The sequence below is a fragment of the Schistocerca americana genome, chromosome 9 (genome assembly GCF_021461395.2).
Source record: "Schistocerca americana isolate TAMUIC-IGC-003095 chromosome 9, iqSchAmer2.1, whole genome shotgun sequence".
Lineage (NCBI taxonomy): Eukaryota > Metazoa > Arthropoda > Insecta > Orthoptera > Acrididae > Schistocerca > Schistocerca americana.
This window is the reverse complement of record NC_060127.1, coordinates 35511682-35535673: the sequence shown is the minus strand read 5'-3', so window position 1 is coordinate 35535673 and position 23992 is coordinate 35511682. Positions and strand designations below refer to the sequence as shown.

The 23992-nt window shown below is 43.3% G+C and overlaps 1 long non-coding RNA gene across 1 annotated transcript in view; it reads right to left on the bottom strand.

Moving 5' to 3' along the window:
* Positions 1–23992, bottom strand: part of LOC124551301 — a 300143-nt gene that overhangs the window by 151362 nt on the left and 124789 nt on the right. The gene's annotated exons all lie outside the window — the stretch shown is intronic.

The following is a 23992-nucleotide window of genomic DNA, read 5'->3' as shown; positions in this document are numbered from 1 at the left end:
TGATAATAAAAGCTAAGATCCCGTACCGCTGGGTTCAGTTACCCGAGCGCTACGTTCGTTTCCTATCAACGCATTGAAGTCACCAAAGACTTGCGTCGTTATAGCAATATGTTACAGGAAATGGCAGCTATCCGTATCAAGCTACTACATTGAAATATGACACATGAGAGGGCGATGTTGCAGCCACAGTCATGTAAGAAAGACGGAAAAGAGTTGCATTCTGTTCCAGTGTCTTCTTTAAGACAAGCTACTACAAACATACATGACATGTAGAAGTTTACAGCCAGAAATACTTCACGAAAAAGTAGAGCATTCTTACCGAAATAGCAGGCAGAAACAAATTAATCACCTCCGATGCTTACGATGCTTACCTGAAACAAAAAGAGAAGCAGTTTCTATTAAAACATGCAGCGAAAATTTCAGCATCAATTCCGTTCCGTTTCATATGAAATAAACCAAGAACTAAGTACACTTATTATTTTCCTAAAGTAACAACTATGAAACAAATGAAAAACAGCAAGAGGAATTATACTGATCGTACCTGATACTATAAGGAGGGCTTTGAGAGAAGGAACCAGTAATGAGAAATGGATATATAGTTTTTACTGTCAGACAGCTTACACTTCGTTTTGTTTACTTTATTATCAACGTACACCGTCCCCATCTCTCTCCACGACTTTAATGCTCTTGTCGCAGCAACATGGTAGGAACACACGTTCCCATCAGAGAAAAATACTTTCTGTCCCATTCCATCGTTCAGCCGCTCTCTCGGAGTCCTTCTCAGTAGCAGGAACCCGATTCTGGTAAAATCTCCTACATTATATTAGAGGACTAAATAACATCTCCAGCTTCAGAAAACAGTTAATAACATATCTACCAAAACAAATATAGTGATTACCATTGTCCCTTTACGCACTCATTTCTCGTCACATCACTCTTTCCAACCAGATCTTCCTCATTTCTCAGTGTCCTTAAATCGTGCAGTCTCCCTAAATTTCCTTCCCCCAGAACTCGCTATAGCAGAAAACATCTATTCTGCACACCAATAAATTCTTTTTATGAATGCCACTATCATTATTGTTATCGTCATCATCATTCACTCAAAGCTCACACTTGGTTTATGAATAACGAAAGCAGGTTGTATACGTGGAAGAGACCTGCAAAAACACTGGAAGGTTTCAGATTGGTTATATAATGGTAAGAGAGAGATTTCGGAACCAAATTATAACTGTAAGACATTTAAAGATGTGGACTCTGACCACAATCTTTGGTTATGAACTGTAGATTAAAACTGACGAAACAGGAAAAACGTAAGAATTTAACGAGTTGGGATCTGGTTAAAGTGAAACGATCCCAAGTTGTAGCGCATTTCAGCGAGAGCGTTATGGAACGCCGAAAAGAACAGGGAAAAGAAATACGGTAAAAGAAGAATGGGTAGCTCTGAGAGATAAAATGGTGAACGCACCACAGGATCAAGCAAGTAAAAAGAGGAGGGATGGTAGAAGTCCTCCGGTAACATAAGAGATAATTTAATTTTTTATTCATTTGTGTTCCCTATCGACTGCTCCATTTACTACATTTTTATATTTTCTCCTTTCATCAATTAAATTCAGTGACAGGAAATGCAAAATGGCTAAGCAGGAATTACTAGAGGACAAATGTAAGGATTTAGAAGCCTATTTCACTAGGGGAAAAGTGGATACAGCCTACAGGAAAATTAAAGAGACCTCTGGAGAAGAGAGAACCACTTGCATGAATATCAAGAGCTGAGATAGAAAATTAGTTCTAAGCAAAGAAGGGAAATCATAAAGGTGGAAGGAAACATAGAGGGTCTATACAAGGGAGATGTACACGAGGTCAATATTCTGGAAATAGAAGAGGACGTAAATGAAGATGAGATGGCAGATATGATACTACGTGAAGAATTTGTCAGAGCACTGAAAGACCTAAGTCGAAACAAGGCCCCAGGAGTAGACAACATTCCGTTGGAACTACTGACTGCCTTGAGAGAGCCAGCCATGACAAAACTCTCCCATCTGGTGAGCAAGATGTACAAGACAGGCGAAATACCCTCAGACTTCAATAAGAAGATAATAATTCCTATTCCAAAGACAGTAGGTGATGACTGATGTGAAAATTATCGAACTATCAGTTTAATAAGACACAGTTGCAAAATACTAACACGAATTATTTACGGAAAAATGTAAAAACTATTAGAAGCTGACCTCGGGGAAGAAATGTAGAAACACGCGGGGTAATACTGGCCCTACGACTTCTCATAGAAAATAAGGAAAGCCAAACCTACATTTATAGCATTTGTGGACTTAGAAAAAGCTTCGGACAATGTTGATGGAATATTCTCTTTCAAATTCTGAGGGTAGCAGGCCTAAAATACAGGGAGCGAAAGGCTATTTAAAACTTGTATATAAACCAGATGACTGTTGTAAGAGTCGAGGGGCATGAAAGAGAAACAATGGATGAGTAGGGAATGAGACAGAGTTGTAGCCTATCCCCGACGTTATTCAATCTGTGTACTGATCAAGCAGTAAAGGAAACAAACGTAAAATTTGGAGCAGGAATTAAAGTCCGGGAAGAAGAAATAAAAACTGAGATTCGCCGATGACGTTGTAATTCTATCAGAGACAGTAAAGAACTTGGAAGAGCAGTTGCACCGACTGGACAGTGTCTTCAAAAAAGGATATAAGATCAGCATCAACAAAAGCAAAACGAGGATAATGGGACGTAGTCGAATTAAATCAGGAGATGCTGAAGGAAACAGATAAGGGAAAGAGATTCTTACAGTAGCAGATGAGTTTTGCTATTTGGGCAGCAAAATAACTGATGATGGGCGAAATAAAGAGGATACGAAATGCAGACTGTCAGTGGCAAGAAAAACGTTTCTGAAGAAGAGAAATTTGTTGACATCGAGTATAGATTTAAGTGCCAAGAGAACCTTTGTGAAAGGATTTGAATAGGGTGTAGCCACGTGTGGAAGCGAATAGTGGGTGACAAACAGTTTACACAAGACGAGAATAGAAGATTTTGAAATGTGGTGCTGCAGAAGAATGCCGAAGATTATTTGGGTAGATCACGTAAATAATGAGGAGGTACTGGATAGAACTGGAGTGGAGATAAATTTGTGGTACAATCGGACTAAACGAAGGGAGGCATCAACGAATCGCCAATTTAGTACTGGAGGGAATTGGGAGCAGGCGGGGGGGGGGGGGGGGGCTACAAATCGTAGAGAGAGATCATGAGATGAATACAGTAAGCAGATTCGGAAGGATGTAGGTTGCAGCAGTTCTTCGGAGATGAAGAGGCTGACATAGGATAGGGTCCATGGAGAGCTGCATCAAAACAGTCTTATTATTGAAGGCAACAGCAACATTATTGTTGTTGTTGTTGTGGTCTTCAGTCCCAAGACTGGTTTGATGCAGCTCTCCATGCTACTCTCTCCTGTGCAAGCTTCTTCATCTCCCAGTACCTACTCCTACATCCTTCTGAATCTGCTTAGTGTATTCATCTCTTGGACTCCCTCTACGATTTTTACCCTCCACCCTGCCCTCCAGTACTAAATTGGTGATCCCTTGATGCCTCAGAACATGTCCTACCAACCGATCCCTTCCTCTAGTCAAGTTGTGCAACAAACTCCTCTTCACCCCAATTCTATTCAATACCTCCTCATTAGTTATGTGATCTATCCATCTAATCTTCAGCATTCTTCTGTAGCACCACATTTCGAAAGCTTCTATTCTTCTTGTCTAAACTATATATCGTCCATACTTCCGTACACTCCATACAAATACTTTCAGAAACGACTTCCTGACACTTAAATCAATACTCGATGTTAACAAATTTCTCTTCTTCAGAAACGCTTTCCTTGCCATTGCCAGTCTACATATTATAACCTCTGTACTTCGACCATCATCAGTTATTTTGCTCCCCAAATAGCAAAACTCCTTTACTACTTTAAGTGTCTCATTTCCTAATCTAATTCCCTCAGCATCTCCCGACTTAATTCAACTACATTTCATTATCCTCGTTTTGCTTTTCTTGATGCTCATCTTATACCCTCCTTTCAAGACACTGTCCATTCCGTTCAACTGCTCTTCCAAGTCCTTTGCTGTCTTTGACAGAATTACAATGTCATCGGCGAACCTCAAAGTTTTTATTTCTTCTCCATGGATTTTAATACCTACCCCGAACTTTTCTTTTGTTTCCTTTACTGCTTGCTCAATATACAGATTGAATATCATCGGGGAGAGGCTACAACCCTGTCTCACTCCCTTCCCAACCACTGCTTCCCTTTCATGTCCCTCGACTCTTATAACTGCCATCTGCTTTCTGTACAAATTGTAAATAGCCTTTCGTTCCCCGTATTTTACCCTTGCCACCTTCAGAATTTGAAATAGATTATTCCAATCAACATTGTCAAAAGCTTTATCTAAGTCTACAAATGCTAGAAACGTGGGTTTGCCTTTCCTTAGTCTTTCTTCTAAGGTAAGTCCTAGGGTCCGTATTGCCTCACGTGTTCCAACATTTCTACGGAATCCAAACTGATCTTCCCCGAGGTCGGCTTCTACCAATTTTTCCGTTCGTCTGTAAAGAATTCGCGTTAGTATTTTCAAGCTGTGACTTATTAAACAGATAGTTCGTTAATTTTCACACCTGTCAACACCTGCTTTCCTTGGGATTGTAATTATTATATTCTTCTTGAAGCCCGAGGGAATTTCGCCTGTTTCATACATCTTGCTCACCAGATGGTAGAGTTTTGTCAGGATTGGCTCTCCCAAGGCTATCAGTAGTTCTAATGGAATGTTGTCTACTCCCGGGGCCTTGTTTCGACTTACGTCTTTCAGTGCTCTGTCGAACTCTTCACGCAGTATCGTATCTCCCACATCCTCTTCCATTTCCATAATATTGTCCTCAAGAACATCGTCCCTGTATAGACCCTCTATATACTCCTTCCACCTTTCTGCTTTCCCTTTTTTGCTTAGAACTGGGTTTCCATCTGAGCTCTTGATATTCATGCAAGTGGTTCTCTTTTCTCCAAAGGTCTCTTTAATTTTCCTGTAGGCAGTATCTATCTTACCCCTAGTGAGATAAGCCTCTACATCTTTACATTTGTCCTCTAGCCACCCCCGCTTAGCCATTTTGCACTTCCTGTGTAAGTAGGCTGTTTAGGTTTTTTTATTGGTAACGCCACCTCTGTATGAAAATCACTGGCTATGCTGTGTGCAGTCTGTGTCTGCTTTGCATTGTTGTAATACTCGCCATTGTAGTGTTAGGCAGCTGGCTGTGAACAGCGCGTAGCGTTGCGCAGTTGGAGGTGAGCCGCCAGCAGTGGAGGATGTGGGGAGAGAGATGGCGGAGTTTTGAAATTTGTCATGAACTGCTATATTTATATATGATGATATCAAGGTAAATACATTGTTTGTTCTCTATTAATATCTTTCATTTGCTAACTATCCCTATCAGTAGTTAGTGCCTTCCATAGTTTGAATCTTTTATTTAGCTGGCAGTAGTGGCGCTCGCTGTATTGCAGTAGCTTGAGCAGCGAAGATTTTTGTGAGGTAAGTGATTTGTGAAAGGTATAGTTTAATGTTAGTCAGGGCCATTCTTTAGTAGGGAATTTTGAAAGTCAGATTGCGTTGCGCTAACAAAATATTGTGTGTCAGTTTAAGCACAGTCATGTACAATTGTTCAAAGGGGACGTTTCACCTGTCGATATCATTTTTGAGATGTTTGTATTCCTTTTTGCCTGCTTCATTTACTGCATTTTTGTATTTTCTCCTTTCATCAATGAAATTCAATATCTCTTCTGTTACCCATGGATTTCTACCAGCCCTCGTCTTTCTACCTATTTGATCGTCTGCTGCCTTCACTATTTCATCCCTCAAAGCTACCCATTCTTCTTGTACTGTATTTCTTTCCCCCATTCCTGTCAATTGTTCCGTTATGCTCTCTCTGAAACTCTGTACAAACTCCGGTTCTTTCAATTTATCCAGGTCCCATCTCCTTAAATTCCCACCTTTTTGCAGTTTCTTCAGTTTTAATCTACAGTTCACAACCAATAGATTGTGGTCAGAGTCCACATCTGCTCCTGGAAATGTCTTACAATTTAAAACCTTTGTTCCTAAATCTCTGTCTTACCATTATATAATCTATCTGAAACCTTCTAGTATCTCCAGGGTTCTTCCTTGTATACAACCTTCTTTCATGATTCTTGAACCAAGTGTTAGCTATGATTAAGTTATGCTCTGTGCAAAATTCTACAAGGCGGCTTCCTCTTTCATTTCTTCCCCCCAATCCATATTCACCTACTATGTTTCGTTCTCTCCCTTTTCCAACTGACGAATTCCAGTCACCCATGACTATTAAATTTTCGTCTCCCTTCACTACCTGAACAATTTCTTTTATCTCATCATACATTTCATCAATTTCTTCATCATCTGCCGAGGTAGTTGGCATATAAACTTGTACTACTGTAGTAGGCGTGGGCTTCTACATCTACATCCATACTCCGCAAGCCACCTGACGGTGTGTGGCGGAGGGTACCTTGAGTACCTCTATCGGTTCTCCCTTCTATTCCAGTCTCGTATTGTTCGTGGAAAGAAGGATTGTCGGTATGCCTCTGTGTGGGCTCTGATCTCTCTGATTTTATCCTCATGGTCTCTTCGCGAGATATACTAGGAGGGAGCAATGTACTGCTTGACTCCTGGGTGAAGGTATGTTGTCGAGGCTTCAACAAAAGCCCGTACCGAGCTACTGAGCGTCTCTCCTAGAATCTTGGCCACAATAATACGTTCACTATGCTGTTTGTAGTAGCTTACCCGCACTCCTATTTTCCTATTCATTATTAAAGCTACTCCCGCCTTACCCCTATTTGATTTTGTATTTATAACCCTGTATTCACCTGACCAAAAGTCTTGTTCCTCCTGCCACCGAACTTCACTAATTCCCGCTATATCTGTAGTTTCCCCTTGCTTTCAGCCGTTCGGAGTACCACAACAGCAAGGCCGTTTTGGTTAATGTTGCAAGGCCAGATCAGTCAATCACACGTTTGTCTGGCCTCTCAACAGATACCCCTCCGATGTGGTTGCACCTACGGTACGGCCATCTGTATCGCTGAGGCACGCAAGCCTCTCCACCAACGGCAAGGTGCATGGTTCATGGGGGGGGGGGGGGGAGTTTTATTATTATTATTATTATTATTATTATTACTATTACTATGAGCGGCAACAGCAGCAGTAGTAGAAGCACTGCCAGTACTAAATTTATTAGTTCGCAGTCAGGGTGGTTCAAATGGCTCTGAGCACTATGGGAGCACTGTTGGGGTCATGAGTCCCCTAGAACTTAGAACTACTTAACTAGCCTAAGGACATGACATACATCCATGCCCGAGGCAGGATTCGAACCTGCGACCGTAGCGGTCTCGCGGTTCCAGACTGTAGCTCAGTCAGGATGCAGCAGATAATTGAGGACAGAGTTTGCAAGTGCTACTCTGAGATGAATAGGTTGGCACAAGAGAAAAATTCGTGGCGGGCCGCGTCAAACCAGTCAGAATACTGATGACTTAAAAAAAATCAGTATTATTGACTCACATCGTCACTATAGACACCCAAATCATTTTAATACTACTGTCATTTTAAAATTGTTCTTTTTCAGGTGATTGTAATGCAAAAAAATGTACTGTATGTATGAGATCCTGGTCCGATGTAAGAGAGAGCCTCATAGCGCTAATGAGATCAGGTTAAATAAATAAATACAGCATCAGCTGCTGCTAACACCTGATTAAGGAAATGAACTTCCTACAATCAAGTGTTCCAAAACTTTGCCGATGAATTAATTAAAACTAGTAGAAGACCGTATCTCCGAAGTTGCGCAACATAAGTGTCGTCAATAACGACGAAATTTCTAATGGGAATTTTATTTTCGTAGCGCTCCTTCCTCCAGTAGAACATAAAACATGAAATTTAACTTTCGTTAGAGCCAATGGTAGTGGAAGCGAGTGAAAAAGAGGCGCTCCTGTTACGAAACAGGAGGCGGACGCACCCGCCACCTATCCTCTCGCTGCTTTCGCGTTTTAGTAGCAAATTAAGACGAGCAAGAGCGCGCGAGCGCGAGGAAAAAAAACACACCGGCCGGTACGACAGGGCCGCGGCCCGCCGTCCAGATGGCGGCCGGCTCGGCTTCCGCGAGCGCAGCTTCTGTCTCTCACCGCCGCCGTCTGTCCTCGTCTCTCCCTGCCAGGTGCCCGGGACAGCCAGCCTCTCTCTCTTCCCTCTCCTCTTTTTTTTCCGGAACGCAAAGCCGAGCTTCTCGGAGCAGCAGAACGGCACGCTGTGCACGTGTACGAGTTTTTCGCTTTCGTACGAGAACATCTGCTACCGGCACCGACAAAAGAGAGAGAGGAAAAATAGACAAGAGGAAAACTAGAGACGAGGAGGAGGGAATGATAGCCCAGACGCACGATGGCACCTGGGCAGCCCCGTGAGAGTCATGACGTGGCGCTTATGTTAATATTGCGATGCGGCGAGAGTTCTGGAGGCGGAGTCACATACTGACCAAAAGTATCCCGACACCCGACTGAACGTCACTAATACATTCGTGGCGCCCTCCATCGGTAATGCTGTAACCCTGGATGACAGCTTCCACTCTCCCAGGCATACGTTCAACCAGGTGCTGGAAGGTTTCTTGAGGTATGGTAGCCCATTCTTCTCAGAGTGCTGCACTGACGAGAGGCATCGATGTCGGTCGGTGAGGCCTGGCACGAGGTCGGCGTTGCAAAACATCCCAGAGGTGTTCTATAGGGCCGGCCGAAGTGGCCGTGCGGTTCTAGGCGCTGCAGTCTGGAACCGCGCGACCGCTACGGTCGCAGGTTCGAATCCTGCCTCGGGCATGGATGTGTGTGATGTCCTTAGGTTAATTACGTTTAAGTAGCTCTAAGTTCTAGGGGACTGATGACCTCAGAAGTTGAGTCCCATAGTGCTCAGAGCAATTTGAACCATTTGTTCTATAGGATTCCGGTCATGACTCTGTGCAGGCCAGTCCATTACAGGGATATTATTGTCGTGTAACCACTCCGCCACGGGTCGTGCAGTATGAACAGGTGCTCGATCGTGTTGAAAGATGCAATCGCCATCCCCGAATTGCTCTTCAACAGTAGGAAGCAAGAAGGTGCTTAAAACATCAATGTATGCCTGTGCTGTGACAGTGCCACGCTAAACAACAAGGTGTGTAAGCCCCCTCCATGAAAGATACGACCACACCATAACACCACCGCCTCCGAATTTTACTGTTGGCACCACACACGCTGGCAGATGACGTTCACCGGGCATTCGCCATACCCACACCCTGCCATCGGATCGCCACATTGGGTACTGTGATTCGTCACTCCATACAACGTTTTTCCACTGTTGAGTCGTCCAATGTTTACGCTCCTTACACTAAGCGAGGCTTCGTTTGGGAATTACTGTCGTGATGTGTGGCTTATGAGCAGCCGCTCGAGCACGAAATCCAAGTTTTTTCACCTCCCGCCTAACTGTCATATTACTTGCAGTGAATCCTGATGCAGTTTGGAATTCCTGTGCGATGGTCTGGATAGATGTCTGCCTGTTACACATTACGACCCTGTTCAACTGTCGGCGATCTCTGTCAGTGAACACATGAGATCGGCCTGTACGCTTTTTTGCTGTACGTGTCCCATCAAGTTTCTTCTTGACTATCACATGCGAACCAGTGGACCTAGGCATGTTATGAGTGTGGAAATTTCGCGTACAGACGTGACATCCAATCTGCTGACGACGTTCGAAGTCCGTGAGTAGCGCGGAGCGTCCCATTCGTCTCTCTCACGATGTCTAATGACTACTGTGGTCGCTGATATGGAGTACCTGGCCGTAGGTGGCAGCACAATCGACCTAATATGAAAAACGTATGTTTTTAGGGGTGTCCGGATACTTTTGATCACATAGTGTAGTTACCGTAGGCTGCCGTAGACAGTCGTAAGCAAGTGTACGGTAGTGTTCCTAGTAGCACATGTCAGTTAAGGTCGTAACCGCGTTACTTCTACGTTTAGTGTGTTGCATACCTATCAGGCTTAACATGATTCCCATCGCTTTGTTTCCATATGCGATCAGAATATGACTAAAATGCCTTGGAAACTGCAAATGAGTGACAGTATACAAAGCGCCGCACTAACGCATGGAACATTTTTTCTCGTACTTATCCTCTTGTTACTTAAAGATAAACATTATTTATAGCAAAACTGAAATTGTCAATGTTAAACTCAAGAAACGTTCATCGGATTTGCTGACCTACAAAAAGCATCTGACTCTGTAAAATGGTGCACTATGTTTGAAATCCTGACACAAACAGAATGTAAGGCATAGGGAAAAACGAGTACTGTTCAATATGTACTTGAAGCATAAGGCAGGAAGACCGAGAACGAAGCGTTGGGTTTGAAAAGGGTGAAACACAGGAAGGTCTCGTAACAATCAAATGGTTCAAATGGCTCTAAGCACTATGGGACTTAACATCTGAGGTCATCAGTCCCCTAGACTTAGAACTACGTAAACCTAACTAACTTAAGGACATCACACACATCCATGCCCAAGGCAGGATTGGAACCTGCGACTGTAGCAGCCGCATAGTTCTGGACTGAAGCGCCTACAACAGCTCGACCACAGCGGCCGGTCACTATGAAGAATATCGTGTCCTGTCGCAACAGATGAAACATGGTGTCATCTTTTTGAGCCGGAGATCAAGAATCAGAGGCAACAATGGAACCACATGGATTTACCCCCACCTAAGAACTCCAAAACCATGTCGCCAGCTCCTGGAAAATCGTGATGACCTTATTCTTTGACTACAAGAGCCCGATGTTCATCATCTTCTGGAACACGACGCCACAATTAAAGTTCAGCGGTACGTGGACACTTTGCAAAACATGAAACGCACCATCAAGTCCAAACGCCCAGGAATATAGACGGACTTCTGTCACCCTCTTCCAGGATAATGCCCACCCCCACGGTGGCAAGGTTGTTTCGACTTCGCTGCAGAAGTTTCGCTGGGAAGCCGTAAACATCCTTCATACAATCCAGATTTCTCCCCATGCGATTTCCACATTTTTATAACCCTGAAGAGACACTTTATGGCCGTCGATTTTCTTCGCACGAAGAGGACGCCTGGGTACAACCATGGTTCCTCAGGCAGCCGCAAACATTTTTCCCTGAAGGCAATGACCGTCTTTTCTCACAGTGAGATAAATATCTTAACAGTTATTGCGATTACTTTTGAAATAAACATCTACATCTACATTATTAGTCTGCAATTTACACTTAAGTGTCTGGCAGAGCGTTCTTCGAACATCAAACTATCTCTCTACCGTTCCACTCTCCAACAGCGCGTGGAAAATATGAACACTTAAATCTTTCTGTAAGAGCTCCGATTTCTCCTATTTTACCACGATGATCATTTTTCTCTACGTAGGATGGGGATAATAAAATATTTTCACACTCAGAGGTGAAAGCTTGTGATTGAAATTTTATGAAAATATCTCGCCGCAAAGAAATCCGCCTTTCTTTTAATGATTGCCTTCCCAAGTCGCTTATTATATCCGTGACACTCCCTTTTCTAATTCGTGGTAATACAAAACGAGCTGTCCTTCTTTGAACTTTTTCGATGTCGGCAAACTGCCCGTTGGCTCCTGTCTCGGGTTCTTAAGTCAACGTTTGTCTGATGATTTTTCTGACGTATCACCAGCACCAGTGGCTGGCATTGTCTAAGCTTCAACCTCCACAACTAGCAATGGAGAGTAAAGCTTCGACAATGATTGCCGCTCGTGTTGGTGAAACGCCAGAAAAATCAGACAAACGTCAGTCGAAGAACCCGAGCAAGAAGCCAACAGGCAGTTTGGCAATAAGTGGCCACAAAAGCCTTAACAATTTTTCGCTGACCTCCGTCACAATTTTTCGCTGTCCACCGTCAATCCCATATGGTAAGGATCCCATGCGGCACAGCAATACTTTAGCAGAGAACGAACAAGTGAAGTAGATCTGTGGCATCCCCTAAGTCTTCTGCCAATAAAACGTAGTGCCTCGTTCGCGTTCCCTGGAACGTTAAATACGTGATCGTTACAACTTAAATTGTTCGTAATTGTAATTGCCAGTATTACGTCGAACTGACTGCGTCTACATTTGCCGGCAGGAGTGGCCGAGTGGTTCTAGGCGCTAAAATCTGGAACCGCGCGACCGCTACGGTCGCAGGTTCGAATCCTCCATCGGGCATGGATGTGTGTGATGTCCTTAGGTTAGTTAGGTTTAAGTAGTTCTAAGTTGTAGGGGACTGATGACCTCAGAAGTTAAGTCCCATAGTGCTCAGAGCCATTTGAACCATTTTGCGTCTAAATTTGTGTGATTTATCGTGTAATCGAAATTTCCCGGATTCCTTTTACTAAGTGAATCAAAGCACGAGTTGGAAGAAATGTACCAGAAAATGGACAGTTATGCACAGAAGGTAGGGCTCAAAGTGATTCGAGACAAAACAGAGTTCATGCAATTAGGAAGAAGACAAGAGCAGGAAGAATTTCTTGAGATAGATGGCAAGAGGTTCAAGAACATACACCAGTTCAAATACTTGGGATCTTGGTTTACCACGGACAAAAACATAAAAATGTACATCAAGGAAAGAATAGCAGAGAGAATGAAATGCATGCATTCCCTCAGAGAGACGCTCGGCTCTAAATCGATCTCAGCGAACACTAAGATGAAAATTTACAAGCCCAGCAGTAATGCACGGCTCAGAAACATGGGGCATGACTAAGCGAGAAAGGGGAAAAACTATTAATATTTGAAAGAAGACTAATGAGGAAGGTGTGAGGACCAGTTTTAGATAACGGAGAATGGAGGATTAGGAAAAACGAGAAAATCTACCTTCTGATGCGACAACCAACTATCCTACAGAAGATAAAGAGCAAAAGAATACAATGCCAGACGGAAGACAGGCGAAGATGGCACTAGCGGGGAAACCAAACACCCTCTGCCTCGTGATGGCTGGGTGTTGTGTGCTGTCCTTAGGTTAGTTAGGTTTAAGTAGTTCTAAGTTCTAGGGGACTGATGACCATAGATGTTAAGTCCCATAGTGCTCAGAGCCATTTGAACATTTTTGAACCAAACACCAAACGCCCCATTGGACGACCAAGTCAGCGCTGGATGGACGACCTGGCGAAGGACCTAGCAGCCCTGGTAATTGAGGACACCTGGAGGAACCGGACACAAAACAGGAAGGAACGCAGGAAGTTTGTGGAAGCAGCGCATGGTCTGCAGGGCCTGTGATCGCTGAATATCTATCTATCCTTTTTGTACTCGGTGGATGACTTCACACTTCTCCTGATTGAGAGGCAATGGTCAGTTATTGCAACATTCAGATATCGTGTGTAAGTCATTTTGCATTTGGTTTTGATGTTCTGATGACTTTACTATACGATAAATGACTGCATCATCCGCAAACAACGTGAGAGGGATGCTCAGATTATCTCCTGAATCGTTTGTGTAGGTTAGGAAGAGCGGAGGGCCTATAATACTTCCTTGGGGAACGCCGGATATCACTTCTGTCTCCCGTCGATTACTGCGTACTGTGGCCTTTCTGAGAGGAAATTACGGATCATTTCGCACTCTCCACAGGCACGCAATTTGATTAGAATTACCTTGTGAGCAACGGTGTCAAGAGCTCTCTGAAAATCTAGAAATATGGATTCAATCTGAGATTTCCTGCCGATAATTTCATGCGAATAAGGAGCTAGTTGTGGTTCACAAGAACGAAACACTGAATCCGTGCCGAGTGTGCATCAATAGAGGTAATCCGTAATATTTGAATGCAGTACATGTTCCAAATCCTACTTCAAATCGACGTCAGTGATAAGGGTCTGTAATTCAGCAGATAACTCCTGTTTCCTTTCTTGAGTATTGGTGTGTCCTGTACATTTATGTAAGAATATACAGCCTACAGTTGCAGGTTAACTTTATCGTTTACCTAGGTTTCAACGTTAGTAATGTCTTCTTCAGAACCTACAAAAAGTTAATATTGTAATGTGCTAGTAAATTATATTAGATATGATCATCCTACAGGATGCAACGTGTAGTAATACATAAATTTTATTTAAATGCTTCCCTAAAACAAGCCATGTCCTAAGTCAACTTTGTAAAACTTGATGCATAACCATAAGGTTTTGTCAGTTCTATTAAACAAGCTGTAGCAAATTCACTTTAAGCCCGTTGTATGGGCCTCGTCGTGTGACTTGAGACTGTGGACCGCAGATGTTCCTACGCCCTTTATTGGAAGATGTTCTTTAAACCTTACTGCTGTAGCTCTGCCTGATTGACCTATGTAATAACATGGGCAATCATCACACATAATCTTATATACGCCTGATTTCGCTGATTTATCACAGTCTTTCTCAAGGGTATGAACCAAATTTCGCTTTAAACTATTACTCGTCGAGAAGAAAATTTTAAAACCTGAATTTTTCAACAGGCGCCCTATCTTGTACGAGACATTACCTATATAAGTAACCGACAACCATTTCTGGGTCTGATCTTGGGTTTGAGTATTTGTGTTTACTAAAATCGTTATCCTTTTTCGCGTTTTCTTATGATATAACTGCCCCACTTTCTTTGGATCGTAGCCATTATTCTGTGCAATACTCTCGAGAATTTGTAAATCTTTTTCGAGGTTGACATCTGACAACGGGATAGAAATAGCCCGATGAATACTAGAATAGAAAAACGCCATTTTATGCGCTTGGGGGTGGGTTGAATCGGCCGGGATGATGTTGTCTGAATAAGTTGCCTTCCGGAATATGTTGAACTCTATTTTAGCATCTTTAATAGTCAACGTTAAATCAAGATAATTTAATGATCTATCAGCTGATTCCAATTCATGTATGAATTAAAAATTATGTCCTGTACAACTTTCCAATCTTTTGGTACAGGCCTTTCGTCGAGCGAGAGGTTGTATATGATTGCTAAGCTTGGGACTATTGCATCAGCATACTATGAAAGGAGTTTCCTTTTTCTTTCGTTTCCATTTGACTGCCCCTTGTACGTGTTACTACGTGAAGTACCGCCTGGCATGGCCTGAGTTGGGTACGGATCCAGATGCAGACGGCAGAGCCTCTGCCGCGCGCGGTTCGCCTCACAGGAGTATATGACGAGAGCCCGGGGAGGCAGCTCTCGATGACGTCACCAGAGGGCGGTGGGGGGGGGGGGGGAGGTGGGGGCGGGCGGGGCTGCGTGTGGATGCGGGCCGCGCGCCCGCCGGTATGCGCCGCTTCCGGTGCGTGAGCTCTTGCCCGTGCGTGTGCGCCCGTGTGCGTGAGCTGCCGGCAGCTGCCGCAAGGACGGCCGAAGCCACCGCTGCCGCTGGACTCCGGGGGGCTGGAGGAGCGTCCGCTGGACACGGTTACCGACGCGATGACGTTTCTCCAGGCTGGGAGACTCCTACGCGAACAAGCACCAGGCGAAACCAAAGTTGCTCTATTCGTTCGCGATACAGGATGTTTATACACTGTAGCGCCAAAGAAACTGCGTATAGTTATTTTCAGCCATAATGGGTATAGTCTGTTTGTGAACTCAAGAGCGAGTAGCGCTTTTGGTGGGGGAAGTGGCCTTTCCCGAAAGAACGCTGTCACTGGCCTACAGGGGTACCCAAAATCTGTTGCCCGTTACCTGTCTAGCGGCGTAGACCGGTGTGCAGTGATATACGTCGTTTCTGTTCGTGGGATCTTAGTTGCCAGTGTCAGTTAACTCTGTATATTCACTAATATACTCCATATGGTTAATCGCCCTGAATTTCAAGAAAATGTCAGAATACGAAGAAGAGGAGGTATTTGCGGAGTAACGAGCGTTCGATCGTCTCCAATGTTATTACAGCGTGTACTAAAGAGGCGTCCCAAAGAGAACTGTTGGCTAATATAACCAGTCCCAATTAAAGGGCTGCAATCTATGCAAACGTCAGCCTCGCCACAATAAGACTCATAAGGAAGGAACGCGAAGATAAGCCTCATGGTTTACTGGAATCGCCACGAAGGAAAACTAATAATTTTGGGAGGAAACCCACCGTTATAGACAATTTCATAATTACATAAAACCTTTGATGCTTATGGAACACTAAATCTCTATCTCGATCAATATTCACCTGATTCTAAGACATATTGCTTAAAACATGTGCGCAATAGCTATTCTAAACACTGCTGAAATTTCCTTCGAAACATGTACACCGATTCTGGACTTCTAAGCAAAAGGCTTGACATACGAGATGCGTTCACATATTAATTTTTATTTTTTAGTAAGAAGTTTATTTGTTAATCTACAGCGATGTTATTCTCTTCAAAATATTCCCCATTACATACTAAACACGTATGCCAGTGCTTTTTCAAATTCCCGAAACACTTTAGGAACTGTTTCTTCAGGATAGTTTATAGGTCTCTTAACTGTGCATTTTTAATCTCATCCATGCTTGTAAAACCGCTGTCCTTTAAGGCCTGCTTTGAAATGTTTATACCACTTGTATGCTCTTGGTTCACTCATAACGGGCTCACCAAAAGCAATATTTAACATTTCTAAAAATTTCATACACTTTATTCCATTCCTATAACAAAATTTAATACAGATTCTCTCTAATCTATTTTTATACAAAACAAATAATCGGTTATGGTATCAAAACACATGTAACCTGTTTGACAGCTGACAACAGGGTAAATACCTAATATGTATAACATTGTACACATACTTTTGAGACATGTTCACGAAGACAGTGACAAAAAAGTAGTGCAAATCGGACTAATACAACACACAAAATTAGACATTTCTGCTTACTTTTTAAACATTTTTCGTGTTCCAAGAATTGTAAAGTTTCAATGGAGTCTTTCAAGGAAAATTTCTACCTTTTAGTAGAAAAACAAAGTAAGAACAAGCCTTAAATTCTACAGATTGATTACATTATATGGGGTTCGTTTTACGAATAGCAATAAAGGAGCATACATTCATATGAACAGGCATTCGGTTCTATGTTTGTACTAGAATCCTGACCTCCGTTCTTATGTTAATATTATTTACTCTACAATGTTGCGTTTTGGAATAAGTTTTCGTTTTTTGTAGTCCTTGTGGTCTTAATGTATTTGTCTAAAAGTAAACACAGCCGAGACGTATCTGTACACGGCGTCGCCACAGATTTAAAGCGCTCGCCGCGACAGGGCCGGTACTACGTTGTGAAACAGCCTGCAGAAGAACCGTGTGACGTAGCTGCGTTGGCAGAGTGGGGACTCGCTCGCTCGCTCTTCAGTTTACCGACAGACTATATGTTTGTGATCCGCGTCTGTGTGGGATAATTATTTATTTCAAGTTTCTGCTACCAGTCACTTTTTATTTTATGCTTAATCTAACATAATGCAGCGCGTTTCGAACATGTTCTCTTTATCTTCAGGCGTTCATACATACATACATACATAGAGAAATGTTACTTAAAAATAAACAGTCTTAAACTAGATTAAGCAGAAGACATCACTGATTTAGATTTCTAGCCATACACTGCCCCCCTCCTTCCCCCCAAATGCCCCACCAGCAGCTACAGTAAAAAACAATGGAAGAAGTGTTCTAGATTAATCTTGTATACACGCCTGAAGATGAACAGAACATGTTCGAAACGCGTTGCATTACGTTAGATTAAGCATGAAATGAAAGGTGACTGGTAGCAGAAACTTGAAATAAATAAACTGGTATAGGCTTGCGTATTCAAATACAGAGATGCTGTAATATCCACGCCTATATTTTATTCAAAAACATATTCACGACAGCATTGTATGTGGTATGTGACTGATCCTATTCTCGTAATGCTTACAAAAAGGACTTCATCTTTCATAAAATAATAAATAATTATTGTCAACGACATAATATTTTGTAAAAAATTAAATACCAGACAATATCCATGTAAAAAGAAAATGAAAATCTCAATCTCTTGTTATCGATGATTTTGTAGAAAAGTCTTTCTTCTTGTTCGAACTGTTGTACTCATACATCTGAAAATAGAGTTTGTGTGTTATTTAAATCAATCTTCTTTGTTTGTAGTTTTATTTTATTGTAATTCTCGTCCTATATAAGTGTTAAGCTTTCTACTCAGTTACTAAAGAGCGCAGCCATTAGCGCTATTGATCTACAGCGTACTTTATTGGTAAATCGCGAATATGAACGTGTCTTGTAACATTGAGAAATATTTTCAAATGTTATGCACGTAGTGAAGGTGAGATAAGATTTAAAATATATTATTTATTACGAGTAACACAGAGCCTGAAGCAGAATCGATAAGTGATTGTCTTATGTTAGCCCCCATCTTAGTGAAATATTACAACGGCAGTTTTAAATTGATTTTCTATACAGACATAAATGTTGTTGGTTACAATTGCGATAATAATTGTGTAGTGGTGGCCGAAGGCCCACTCTGAGGTAATAAATTCCATTTAGATTGTGAATATATTGAAATTCTATGAAAGCAAACAGCATCATACATATAAATTCTTATCTGGTGATGTATGAAACGTGGCAATTTCGTAACAACTTCTATGAAATATTTTTACAGGAAATACATTAGTGTTGTGTATGTGTGGTACTGTGTGGCAAATCTCTTCATTTTGCTTAAAGAAAAGTGTTGCCACCTCGAATAACAGTAGCGTTACATTTAATAAATGTCCTGCAACTAGCAAAGAGTCTTTTAAACAACAGCACTGAAACTACTAAAAACTATTAATCTTCTTTAGTTCAGTTTACTTGTCATACATTTAGCTTGTTTGCTGGTTATAAATGATTACTTTTGTGAACGAACGTATTGCTACACGTTCCCAGGTGGAGATTTCTTAAACAAAATAACTTTCATTATCGGGGCAAAGCAGTGATTAAATAAGCCCTCATGTTACATTACCAATGAGTAACGAATTTTGTTGTAATATTGCTGAACTTGTGCAGCACAATGCACGCAACAATTACACCACACGTCACAATACATAAACAGGCAGAATACGGCGCTGCGATCGACATCGTCTATATATGACAACAAGTGTCTGGTGCATTTGTTAGCTCCGTTACTGCTGCTACAATGGCAGGTTATCAAGATTAAAGTGTGTATGAAACGTGGTGTCATAATTGGCGCACCAGCGATGGGACACAGCATCTCCGAGGTAGCATTTCACGAGTGTACCGTGAATATCAGGTATCCGGGACAACATCAAACCTCCGACATCGCTGGGACCAGAGAAAGATCCTGCAAGAATGGGACCGACGACCACTGAAGAGAATCGTTCAACGAGACAAAGTGCAACCCTTTCGCAAATTGCTGCAGATTTGAATGCTCGGCCATGTACAAGTGTCAGTGTGAGAACCAATCAACGAAACATCATCGGTATGGGCTTTCGGAGGAGAAGGCCCACTTGTGTACCCTTGATGACTGCACGACACAAAGCTCTACGCCTCGTCTGGGCCGTCAACACCGACATTGGACTGTTGATGGCTGGAAACATGTTGCCTCGCTGGACGAGCCTCGTTTCAAATTGCATCGAGCGGGGTATGGAGACAACCTCATGAATCCATGTACCTTGTATGTCAGTAGGAGACTGTTCGAGCTGGTGCAGGCTCTGTAATGGTGTGAGTCGTGTGCAGTTGTATATGGAATCCCTGATACATCTAAATATGACTCTGACAGGTGACATGTATGTAAGCATCCTATCTTATCACATGCATCCACTCATGTCCATTGTGCGAACAGACGGACTTGGACAATTCCAGCAGAACAATGAAACACCCCATGCGTCCAAAATTGCTACACAGTGGCTCCAGGAACCGTCTCCTGAATTTAAACGCTTCCGCTGGCCACCAAATTTCCCAAACACGAAAATTATTGAGCATCTCTGGTATGCATTGCAATGTGCTGTTCAGAAGAGCTCTCCGGATTTATGGGCAGCCCTGCGGGATTCATGGTGTCAGTTCCCCCCATGACTACTTCAGATATTATTCGAGTCCTGGTCACGTTGTATTGCGGCACTTCTGCGAGCTCGCGGGAACCCTATACAATATTACGCAGGTATACCAAATGGTTCAAATGGCTCTGAGCACTATGGTCTTTGGGACTTAACTTCTGAGGTCATCAGTCCCCTAGAACTTAGAACTACTTAAACATAACTAACCTAAGGACATCACACACATCCATGCCCGAGGCAGGATTCGAACCTGCGACCGTAGCGGTCGCGCGGTTCCAGACTGTAGCGCCTAGAACCGCTCGGCCACCTCGGCCGGCCAGTTGTACTAGTTTCTTTGGCTCTTCAGTGTATATTGGTTGTACGAAAGTAACATTTAATTATGAAAAAGGTAAATAACTTACAGAAATATTTGATAAAGCGCTAAATGCAGTATATCTTCAAGTTGTATTTACAAATGTTCAGCGTGGCTGCCTTTTACAGTACGAAAAAGTCCCGTTCGTGCTTTTCGGCCAAATCCTATGAAACCAGTCTTGATGTATGGTGCCAACTGCTCGTATAATCCGTTATCCCAGCTTGTCGGCGTTTCCCGGAAGCGGAGGAACAAAGACTCTGTCTTAAACATAACCCCATACACACAACTCCACTGGGGTTAAATCAGGCGATCGTGGTGGCCAGAATATTGCTCCAACAGGTGCAGTCCATGTCAGCACATTCCTACGGAGATACGCAAAAACTTAGCGATAATAATGTGGTGGCGCGCCATCTTCCTCAAAAATAAATTCTGTGCCCATATCCTGTTGTAGTTGAGAAATTACATAACGATGAATCATATCCAGGTAGGTACGACATGACTCGGCAGAAAAGAAAGGCCCGTAAGTCTTGCTACAATTTACAGCGCAAAAAACGTTTACCTTAGGCAATTCCCGTACGTGTTCGATTATGTAATGTAGTTTCCGCTTACCCCACATCCGAACATCACTTTGCTGCAGGTATGGAAGGCGGCTTCGTCACTGAACGCAATTTTATTGAGTCTCCATTGTGTTGAACATTTCAACACAGAACTGGACTCGTTTTTCTTTCTCACAGCGTTTCAAAGCCTCCAGCGGTTCCAATTTGTAGAGTTTGAATAACATGCATTTCCCTAATAGCTTCCACACTGTAATACTAGGCATACTCAATTCTAAGCTGACACATCTCGTTCACTTACCTGGACTACTGATGTAAGACTGCCGAACTTGTTCAATTGCCTCCTTCTAATGCCACGTCAAAGATCCTTGTCAAAAGCCTTGTCAAAGAAATTTGACGAATCCCGAAACTTAAGGTTGTTTACAATAAAACGAGACACCTACATGTTCCGTAAGTTATCTCAATAAATTTCTGTGTCATTCCACAGCTGTGAAGACCTTTTGACTCACCCTGTCGGATCACTTTCAAATTTCGTCAACTGGTTTTTAGCCATTTATAGCGGCTCCAACCTGCAGCCCAACAATGTCCTCAGAGAAGTATTGAAAAGACCGGGGGTGTCAGCAGTGTGAAACGTTGGCAGGGACTGTTGGCCGTCCCGATCCCAGCGTCCTTCGTGATACATGGCCAGTTTCGGTGAAACGATAGTACCAATTAATAGCGATTTGTCTCTGAGGTGGTCGCTTGCCATATTTAGACCTGAATTATCTCTGAACTGTCGTAGCAGATTTGGATTCATGAAACCATAAACATCACTGCGCGCGCTGAGGTGACAGAAGTCACGGGCTAGCGATGTTTACATATACAGTTGGCGGCCATTATCGCGTACACAAGGTATAAAACGGCAGTGCACTGGCGGAACTGTTATTTCCACTGAGGTGATTCGTGTGAAAAGAATCCCGACGTGATTACGGCCTACGACGGGAGTTACCAGAGGTACAACGAGGAATAATAGCTGGAACTAGACCATGGATCATTCCATTTCGTAAATCGTTGGGGAATTCGAAACTCCGCGGTCCACAGTGTCAAGACCGTGCCGAAAATTCCAAATTTCAGGCATTCCCTCTCACCACGAACAACTCACTGGCCGACGACCTTCTCTTGATGACCGAGAGCGGCGGCGTTTGAGCAGGGTTGTCGGTGCTAACAGACAAGTAACACTGCGTGAAATCGCGGCAGAAATCAATGTGGGACGTACAGCGAAATATGGCGTTAATGTGATACGGTAGCAGACAACCGACGCTAGTGTCTTTGCGCACAGCACATCGCCTGCAGCGCCTCTTCTGGGCCCGTGATCATATCAGTTGGACCCTAGACGACTGGAAGACCGTGACCTGGTCAGATGAGTCCCGATTCCAGTTGGTAAGAGCTGATGGTAGGGTTCGAGTGTGGCGCGGACCACACGAAGCCCAGGACCCAAACTTTCAACAAGGCTCTGTCCAGGCGGGTGGTGGCTCCATAATGGTGTGGGCTTTGTTTGCATGGAATGGACTGGGTACTCTGGTCCAACTGAACCGATCATTGGCTGGAAATGGTTATTTTCGGCTACTTGCTGACGATTTGCAGTCGTTCATGGACTTAATGTTCCCAAGCAACGATGGAATTGTTATGAATGACAATCAATCATGTCACTGGGTCACAATTGCTCACGACTGGTTTGATAAATTGTAATGTTGATGCATTAAGTTGTTCTGAAAGCGGTGCTGATATTCAAGACAATAAAAGCGGGTTAAAAGCTGTGAGCTATCTGGTGAGGTTAACCTTGCATTACTGAGCAACTGTTTCACCAGGTATCCAGTCTAGCTTACCAAATTCCCAACCACACTAACATTAATTATAATCTTTTAATAGTCATCTTACGACAACCGGTGATTATATATATATATATATAAGAGAATTTAAATAAAAAGAAATAAATCAGTTTATATCTGGACATTTATTTTAACACTGATCATTGTTCCGTTTAAAATTTCAGCATATTAAACTTGATTCATAACTAAACAGGTGCCATATTTAGGATTAAATAAAATTATAAACAGCCGACCAGTTGCAATGGATAACGAAATCTTTACCTAGGTTTCAACAAATTTAAATTTGTCTTCTTCAGAAGGTGGCAATTTTACATTAGTATGGACTGATGTATCATCGCCGTTTTTACAAATGTCTGCATAGATCCATTTGTCCAAATTAAAATATAGCCCTAAAAATAGGGTTTGTCATGTATGTGTAAATTAGTACATGGATGTTGCAGAGTTCACAAGTGAGTCGCTTGTGAGCTCTGCAACATCCATGTAGTAATTTACATCTACACTCCTGGAAACGGAAAAAAGAACACATTGACACCGGTGTGTCAGACCCACCATACTTGCTCCGGACACTGCGAGAGGGCTGTACAAGCAATGATCACACGCACGGCACAGCGGACACACCAGGAACCGCGGTGTTGGCCGTCGAATGGCGCTAGCTGCGCAGCATTTGTGCACCGCCGCCGTCAGTGTCAGCCAGTTTGCCGTGGCATACGGAGCTCCATCGCAGTCTTTAACACTGGTAGCATGCCGCGACAGCGTGGACGTGAACCGTATGTGCAGTTGACGGACTTTGAGCGAGGGCGTATAGTGGGCATGCGGGAGGCCGGGTGGACGTACCGCCGAATTGCTCAACACGTGGGGCGTGAGGTCTCCACAGTACATCGATGTTGTCGCCAGTGGTCGGCGGAAGGTGCACGTGCCCGTCGACCTGGGACCGGACCGCAGCGACGCACGGATGCACGCCAAGACCGTAGGATCCTACGCAGTGCCGTAGGGTACCGCACCGCCACTTCCCAGCAAATTAGGGACACTGTTGCTCCTGGGGTATCGGCGAAGACCATTCGCATCCGTCTCCATGAAGCTGGGCTACGGTCCCGCACACCGTTAGGCCGTCTTCCGCTCACGCCCCAACATCGTGCAGCCCGCCTCCAGTGGTGTCGCGACAGGCGTGAATGGAGGGACGAATGGAGACGTATCGTCT